The following is an 8,704-nucleotide window of genomic DNA, read 5'->3' on the forward strand; positions in this document are numbered from 1 at the left end:
TCAGCCTGTACAACTTATCCTGACCCTTTGTGTAAAAGACACTGCAACTATTTAGTAGTGGCATATGGTGGCACTAGGGAGTTAGAGGCAGAATGACCACTGCCAGTCCTAGGCCAGCCAGGACTATACATCAATACCCTGTCTCAGTGGGGCAGGGGGAGGAAGGAAATGCTAAATTAACTCAGCAAAGGCCTCTGATTCCTCACCTGTGCTGTGCCGAGTAGCCCCTAATCTAAACAAACAGGAAATCTGGGGTAGTATAAAATTGGGGTGGGATTGGGGTAGTTCCTGCAAAAAAATAAATTTATGGGGATATAAAACATTTAATAGAACATTGCACAAAAGATCTTCCATACCTACTGGATAGCAGGTACTCAGTTTTCTTTATTTCCGTATCTGTATTCTTGGGGAAGGATTGATTCTAACTATTGAAGGAAATGAAACCTCAGAGACAGTGTCAGATCTGTGTTCTGAGTATTTGTTTTTGTGTATCGAGATAGGATCTTCTGTTTCCAGCTGACGTAGAATTTACTCTATAGCCGAGAAGGGCCTTGCATTCCTGCCACCTCCTCCCAAAAGCTGGGATATCAGGCCTGTGCCATCCTGCCAGGACATGTTAGCTTAATCTATATTTATCCTCCTCTGGTGGGCTGCTGGCTCTGTTTTTTCCTGGAGACAGCTCCTCTATGTAGCCCTGACTGTTCTGGAATTCTCTGTAGACCAGGCTGGTCTCGCTCCATCTCAGAGATCCACCTCCGGAGTGCTGGAATTAAAGGTGTCTACCATCACCACCAGGCAGCTGGCTGTTTTAATTAGGGCTAAGGATGGGCGTTGGAGGTGCACGCCTTTAATCCCAGCACTTGAGAGGCAGAGGCAGGCGGATCTCTATGAGTTCGAGGCCAGCCTGGTCTACAAGAGCTAGTTCCAGGACAGGCTCCAAAGCTACAGAGAAACCCTGTCTGGGGGGGGGGGGGAAGGCCAATCAGCAAAGCTGACCTGGCACTTGGGAGCCACGTGTTTGACTTTCATAGACTGTACTATGTGAAGAAGTGTACAAAGGGAAACTACCAAAAAGAAAAACTGAGCGTGGCAGATTAAAGGCACTAAATTGAAAGAAACTGGCACGGACTGCAGTCTATATGCGTTGTTGAACCAGTAACAGGAATTTCAGTGTTTTAATTTTTAGGATGGACTCCTTGTTGAAGCAGTCTTGGGAGTTAAAATTTTAAGGTAGCTTACCCAGTAACTAGCCACCGTTTCCAGGGCTCTGAGATCACAAGGCGCCAAACTCGCACGCCCTACAGTTCAAGCCAACCTCTGCCCGAGTTTTCCTCGCGCTCCCCCGCCCCCCCCAGCTGCAAGGCCCATACCCAGGCCTCTCACAATGGATCCCAGGCTCAGGGCCTACGATCCGGTCCCTCGCCTCCGCCTATCCTGATATAGAAACAACAGGGTGTGCCCTCCGTGTTCAGAGCGCAGACCCAATCCGAGGGGCGGTAGGGCGGGTGCTGGGGCCCCACGCCGAGGGCCCTTGAAGTTGGCGGGAGCCCGAGGGGGGCGGGCCATCAGGGAACACGGGAAGCCGAGCGAAGAGCGGCGCGCGCGGCGCTCAAACTCGCGCCGCCTGTAGCTCACGCACGAGGCCCACCCTCTCCGTCACCAAAGGCGCCCAGCCAATGGGCGAGCCGGAAAGGCCGGGCTCGCAAGCGAGGGACCGGGAGGGGGAGCCGCGCGCGGGGGAAGGGAAGGCGAAGGCGGGCTGCACTTGACGGACAGCTCCCTCCAGCCAATCCTCCTTGCGGCTTCTCCGCTCTCTTCTGTGCTGGGCTCTGTTCTACGTCCCACCTTCTCTTCCTCCTCCCCCCCACCCCTCCGACTCACTCCTCTGCGTCCCGCCCCGCCTCCCCTCCCCCACTCTGCGGGCAAATCACTGCTGGAAAGAGGCGGGGGCCGAAGCGGCAGGCTCGTGTGGAGCCTTGAGGCGGAATTGACGGGCGCTCGGACCAATAGGAGGTAGGCTGGTGGCGCGGCTGTGGCAGGGTCCGACCAATGGGCGCGCGGCCTGGGGGCGGAGGCCCAGGTTCCAAACGCTCCGCGGCGCCATGGGCTGAAAACTCAACCGAGATGGAATCTCCCAGTCTGAACCGGTTTCAACCGGTTCCGAGTTTGAGGCACTAGGAGGAGGGGGAGAAGCGGCTGCAGCGGCCGCGGCAGGAGCAGCGGGAGCTTCAGCATCAGCAAGAGCAACAGTAGCTACAGCCCCGGCGGCCGTGCCTGTTCCAGCCTTTGCTGCAGCAGTCGTGCAACCATCCCGAGGGGGAGGGGGGAGCCACCAGCCGCCGAGGAGCACGCGAAAGGGGGAAAGTTTAGGCGAGCCCGGGTGGGGGGGCCCGGCGCCGGAGCGGCGTGAGCGAGGGAGCCCTGTGTGGTAGGGGGAGCCGGACTGCAACTGGCGGCAGAGCGGCCCCGGCCGTACGGACTCGCGCTGCTGCTCCCGCCACCGCCGCCGCCTGTGGCTGGAGGGTCTTGGGCTCTGTCTCCCGGACTGGCCCGCTCCCCTCCCCCTTTCTTCCCTCCCCAGCCGGGCGGGAGCATTTATTCCTCGGATTAATTCCCCTTTTTGGTGGGGCGCGTGTGTGTGTGCGTGCGCGCGTGTGTGTGCGTGAGTGTGTGTTGGGTGGAGTTGTCCCTGGAATAGTAAATATTGAGCTTTTTTTTTGCCCTTCTCTTCGTTTTTTAATTTCTTATTTTTTTAAAGGTGGGAAAATTGTGAAACCCACCTTGATCTCCTCCCCTCTCCCTCCTCCCCACCTTCCCTCGCCCCAAGCCCGGACAAGGAAGGAAGAAGCAGTTGGCTGAATTTCTGGGTAAGTCGGCCGTGTGCTCGGGGCCGAGGGTCGGGCGGCGGCGCGGCCGGCGTGAGGTGAGGCGGGCGGGCGGGCGCGGGGCCCTCGGCGGAGCCTGCGATTGAATGGAAGCGCTTCTGTCGATGGAGGCGGGGAGGCGGCCGCGGGAGGGGAGCGCTTGCTGGGTCATTGGCGTGTGCGGGTGGCGGTGGAGGAAGGCAAAGAACGTGGTAGTGAGGTAGAGCCCCTGCGTGTGGGTGGAAGGGCTTCCTCAGTCCGAAGGGCTGGCTAGAGTTGGGGTGATTTCAGGAACGTCTCTGTAAATTATTAGGAGTGGAAGTTTCCAGAAATATTTAGTGCAGCAGCATTGAAACGTCCGCCTGCATCACGTGGCCCCTCGGTGGAGAGCTTGGGATGGGGGAGGGAGGGGCTACCGAGTCCCTTCTGGTGGGGAAACTCGAAAGCCTCGTGGGTGGTTTTTTGTTGTTGTTTTGTAGTGGAACAAGAAGTAGGAAAGATGAGTTAAAAATTTTTTCTGGGATCAGTAAGTGGGGTTCCGCGTTGGAGGTTTTTTTCTTTTCCGTCCGGGGCTTGTGTCTCTTGGTGGTGGAATCATTTACAGCATCATCGACTGTGAATGATGCCCTCCCAGATACTCCTTCTAGTCCCTTGAGTTTGGGGTGGAGAAGAGGAAGTGGTGGTAGTAGAGGCTGCACTAAATACTCGCCGAGGCGGGACCTCGGAGCACTCAGAGGACATGCTGCATAGAGAATGGGGCGGTGAACTTAAGGCGCCGGGTCTGAATGCCTCCTCCGAGTATGGGCGGGGTGAGTGCGTGCTCCTGTGAGCTATAGTTAGAAGTGCTGAGAGTCGTTCCAGTGGGAAGCCAAGGGAGGGCGGGCCTTCCTAGTGAGGCGTGTTTCTTACTGAATGAAGCAGGCGGTTGCCCACACGCCGAAGTAACAGTCTTTTGTAGCGTCTTGTTTTTGACCTAATGTGAAGTTACCTCCAAGCTTTGGTTAGGATTCTCAGATTTTTGGGTGGCAACTGGTAGGTAGTGTGTCGCTGCTTGCTTGAGGTGACATTAAAGGTATATCAGCAATCACTTGTTAGAGTCAAAGCTTTGGTGGATGGTTCCCTATTGTACACAGTGACTGCGAGTGGAATTTAGGATTAGGGAACACCAACAAAAAAGGGTGTTTCTGGTGAACGCTCTCCCTCTATGGCTGTTTACTTAGTGCATGGTCTTCGCCTGGTAGTGGAAAGAATGTTTTGGAAGCTGTTTGATTTGGGCTACTAAATGTACTTGGCATTGACCACAAAGCAGCCATTTCTGGGTTCCCTGTAGTTGAGGAGAATAGGTTGGTCATTTGGAAGATGACTGGTAGCTCTGAGGATGGCCAGCATCTGTATTTAAGTATCCTTAGATTGTACCCCTCCCCATACGAGTCTAGTATTGGAACTCTTGAAGATGACCAACTTGAAAATGAAACTTGAGGGGCACTTTGACTAATGATTATTTCATGTAAATTGTGATAGTGTCGAGAAAAAGTTAATTGCAACTTTTAACCATAAAATTCTGTTTTACTTTGTTATGTATGGCCCTTGAAGGTGGCAGAAGCATAGTTCTTTGTTTATGGAATTTATTTCTCTTGTATATTAGTATTTACATCTTATTGAGGTACTATCTCGCTGTGTACCCCAGTCTGGCCTTGGTGCTTTCACCTCCTCTGAGGTTACAGATGTGTTTGCCCATTCAATTCTCACAGGGTTTTGTTTTTTTTTTTTTTGTTTGTTTGTTTTTTTGAGCCTCATGTAGATGAAGCTGCTGGCCTGCCTTTTACCTTAGAAGTGCTTGGTTGATGGCATCGTGTTTCTTTAGTTTACAATAATGGTTTTTTGTTTCTCGAGACAGGGTTTCTCTGTAGTTTTTTTTTTTTTGGTTTCTGTCCTGGAACTAGCTCTTGTAGAACAGGCTGGCCTCGAACTCACAGAGGCCTGCCTCTGCCTCCCAAATGCTGGGATTAAAGGCGTGTGCCACCACCGCCTGGCTCTACGTTAACGTATTTTTAAGTGTGTCTTTATCAATGTGACAGAATGTTTGTACTCTAAAAGAGCAACCAGTGCTCTTAATCACTGAGTCATCTCCAGCCTGAAGGTTTGAATAGGGACATAGGCAGTTCTTGAACCTGTTACCCTCCTCTTGCCTTTATCTGTTGAAGTTCATCCTCTGGACCTCTGTTAGTCTCGGCCTGATTATTCCTTGAGACAGGGTTTCATAGTTGAGGCTGGCCTCAAACTCTGCAGGTGAGGATGGCCTGGATCTTCTGATTCTCAAGAATAGTGGGGTTGCAGATACATGTCGTAACCACCCCTGGTTCCAAACCCAGAGCTTCATGCATAGTAGAACACTACTGAGCCAAGCCTAATCTTTGACTTATTGCAACTAATTTATATCTCAATAAAACCTTCAGCACAATGGATAAATGTGCAATTAAATAATGCAAAGAAACAAAATGTAGAAACTACTGATCTTATATGTGTTTTGAGACAGGTCTTACTCTGTAGCCTTGGCTGGGATGAAAGCTGTGGGTGACCACACCTGGCCTTGTTCTTCTTTCAGGATCTGCAGTCCAAGATGTCCTGAATTTACATCTCCACTTTCACCTCCTAGGAACTGGGATATAGGCTAAACCACCAAGCCCTGCTTGTATAGGTTTCAAACTACTGTTTTCAAAAGGGAGTTGAGGGTTTGGACTGAATGGCCCAGCAGAGGACCCAGCACCCATTCTGGTGGCCCATAATAACTGTCACTGTAGCTCAGGTGAAATCTGACATCACTCTGGCCTCTGCACACAGCTGCACTCAGGTGCACATGCCCACACAAATACATACAGAACTAAAAAAATAAGATCTTAAAAACATCTTTTCTTACCTCGTTCAAAACCTGTAATCAAATATGCTATTCATTTCCTGGTCCTGGAAGGTTTCCAAACACTGTTAAAAGGTGTCATGGATACTTAAGGTATCCTCTTTAAATGCTATGCAGTTGTTTTGTTTTACTTTCATTTTATGTGCATTGCTGTTTTGCCTGTAGGTAAGTCTGTGGGAATTGTTAGATCTTTGAGCTACCGACAGTTGTTAGCTGCCATATGGGGTTGGGATTTGAACCCAGTTCCCTTCAAAAAACAGCAAGTGCTCTTGAACACTGACCCATCTCTTCAGCCCCTGCAGAATTTAACTTTGAGCTAGAAGCTAGGTGTGGTGGCTCAAACCTATAGTCATGGTGTCTGGAAGTTGAGGCAGGAGAATTGCCTCATAAGTGATGTTCATAGGCAGCTCTCTACTTGTAAGAGGATTCTACTGCTGAGGCACTGATACAAGCCAGGCCTGTAATCCCAGGCTGATTTGGGTCTGCGACAGAGGATGGCAAGTTCAGGGTTTCTTGTGCTACAGTGAGTGCCAGCTAGCAACTGGGGAAGTCTTTATCTGAAGATAAAACCAAGGGGTGGGGAGAAATAGCTCAGTGTGGTATGCTGGGCCTAACATTTACAAGGTTCAGCCCCTCAGCACCACAGAAACAAGAAGAGTTGGCAGTATATTTTATTTGCTTGTGTGCACTCAAAAGGTCAGTTTGTGGAGGTCAGGTCTTTATTGTGGAAGGGGGATCTCTTGGATTAAACTCTGGTTATTTGGCTGCAAGTACATTAGCCACTGAGCCATCTTGCCAGCCCCTGTTATCCAGAACTGTTATCCAGAATTAGAATACTTTTTCTGTTGCCTTACTTATTTTTGTTTGGGGGTAGTGTTCATTGCGTGGTTCTGGTTGTCCTGAAATTGTCTGTGTAGACCAGACTTCACAGAGCTTCACCTGCTTCTGACCCCCTAGCTTTCATTTCACCAAAGTACAGGCTTAGGTTTTACTTTTTTGTTTATTTGTTTTAGACAAGAATTTGTTTTAGACATGGAATTTACTGTGTTGCTCAGGTTGACCTCCCATGTAGGAGGTATGGTTCTCTGACCTAAACCTTTTAATGCTGCGGGATTAGAGGCATGAACCACAATGCTCCTCTCCCCTCGCTAGGTCTGCAAAGCCAGTGCCACTTAGGATTGACTGTTTGAATCAGTAGTGCTATACATTTTGGTGGGATAGTCAGAATTCCTTATAATCAGGGGAGCACCTTAGCCTTACCACCACCGACCCTTTATTTATTTATTTATTTATTTATTTATTTATTTTTTTGGTTTTTCGAGACAGGGTTTCTCTGTGGTTTTGGAGCCTGTCCTGGAACTAGCTCTTGTAGACCAGGCTGGTCTCGAACTCACAGAGATTCGCCTGCCCCTGCCTCCCGAGTGCTGGGATTAAAGGCGTGCGCCACCACCGCCCGACTTTTTTTATTCATTTTTATTTTATTATTAATATTTATTGAGCTCTACATTTTTTCTCTGCTCCTCTCCCTGCCTCTCCCCTTCCTCTTTAATCCTCCCCCAAGGACCCCATGCTCCCAATTTACTCAGGAGATCTTGTCTTTTTCTACTTTCTACTTCCCATGTAGATTAGATCTATGTAAGTCTCTCTTAGTATCCTCATTGTTGTCTAAATTCTCTGGGATTGTGATTTATTAGGCTGGCTTTCTTTGCTTTATGTTTAAAAACCACCTATGAGTTAGTATATGTGATAATTGTCTTTCTGGGTCTGGGTTACCTCACTCAAAATAATGTTTTCTAGCTCCATCCATTTTCTTGAAAAGTTCAAGCTGTCTTTTTTTCTGCTGTGTAGTACTCCATTGTGTAAATGTACCACATTTTCCTTATCCATTCTTCGATCGAGGGGCATTTAGATTGTTTCCAGGTTCTGGCTATGACAAAGCTGCTATGAACATAGTTAAGCACGTGTCCTTGTGGTACGATTGAGCATCCTTTAGATATATACCCAAAAGTGGTATTACTGGGTCTGAGGAAAGTTGTTTGCTAATTTTCTGAGAAATCGCCCACTGACATCCAAAGGGGCTGTACCAGCTTGCATTCCCTCAGCAATGCAGAAGGGTTCCCTTTCCCCACAACCAGTCTACTTTTTTTTTTGTTTGTTTTTTGAGACAGGGTCTTATTCTAGTCCAGGCTAATTTTGGAGGATTCGTGGTAAAAATTATTCTTGGTTTTCACAGTGTGCTTTTTCCTCTTGATACATATGCTTGAAGATTTTGATTTTTGGTTTTTGAGACAGGATCTCTCTGTAGCTTTGGCACTTGCTTTGTAGATCAGGCTGACCTTGAACTCATAGAACCTCCTGCCTCTGCCTCCCACCTGCGACAAAAGGCGTGCACCACCACCGCCTGGCACTTGTCAGTAGATGTAACCCAGGTTTGTTTCAAATTAGAGACTTTGTCTCAATCTTCTAGTGCTGGGATTATATGCATATGATATATACTATGCTCTTGATGTGAATGGAAAGTAGTAATGTATTTGAGTGGTTTGAATGTAGAAAATAAATTCTGTAGGGGTTAAGGGTATTGGATTCTAATATGTTAGACTGATTCTTAGCACTACTATGTATGATGTGGGAGTGTCATATCAATCTGTTGATTTCATTGGTTAAGCAATAAAGAAACTGCTTGGCCCCGATATGTTAAAACATAGGTGGGTGGAGTAAACAGAAAAGAATGCTGGGAGGAAGAGGAAGTGAGCTCAGACTCGACAGCTCTGCTCTCAGGAGCAGAGATGTCATGTTCCCCTCTCCCAGGCACACGCGATGAAGCTCCGACCCAGGATGGACGTAGGCTAGAATCTTCCTGGTAAGCGCACCTAGCGGTGCTATGAAGATGATTAGAAATGGGCTAAATTAATATGTGAGAATTAGC

General features: G+C 48.8%; 1 protein-coding gene across 1 annotated transcript in view; it reads left to right on the top strand.

Moving 5' to 3' along the window:
• Positions 1-2,088: 2,088 nt before the first annotated feature.
• The window catches only part of Xpo1 (exportin 1), a 42,125-nt gene continuing 35,509 nt past the window's right edge, over positions 2,089-8,704 (top strand). The window contains exon 1 of the mRNA XM_005366473.3: positions 2,089-2,867. The gene's annotated coding sequence lies outside the window, so the exon portion shown is untranslated. The remainder of the gene's footprint in view (positions 2,868-8,704) is intronic.

This window comes from Microtus ochrogaster, unplaced genomic scaffold (genome assembly GCF_000317375.1).
Source record: "Microtus ochrogaster isolate Prairie Vole_2 unplaced genomic scaffold, MicOch1.0 UNK9, whole genome shotgun sequence".
Classification (NCBI taxonomy): Eukaryota; Metazoa; Chordata; class Mammalia; order Rodentia; family Cricetidae; genus Microtus; species Microtus ochrogaster.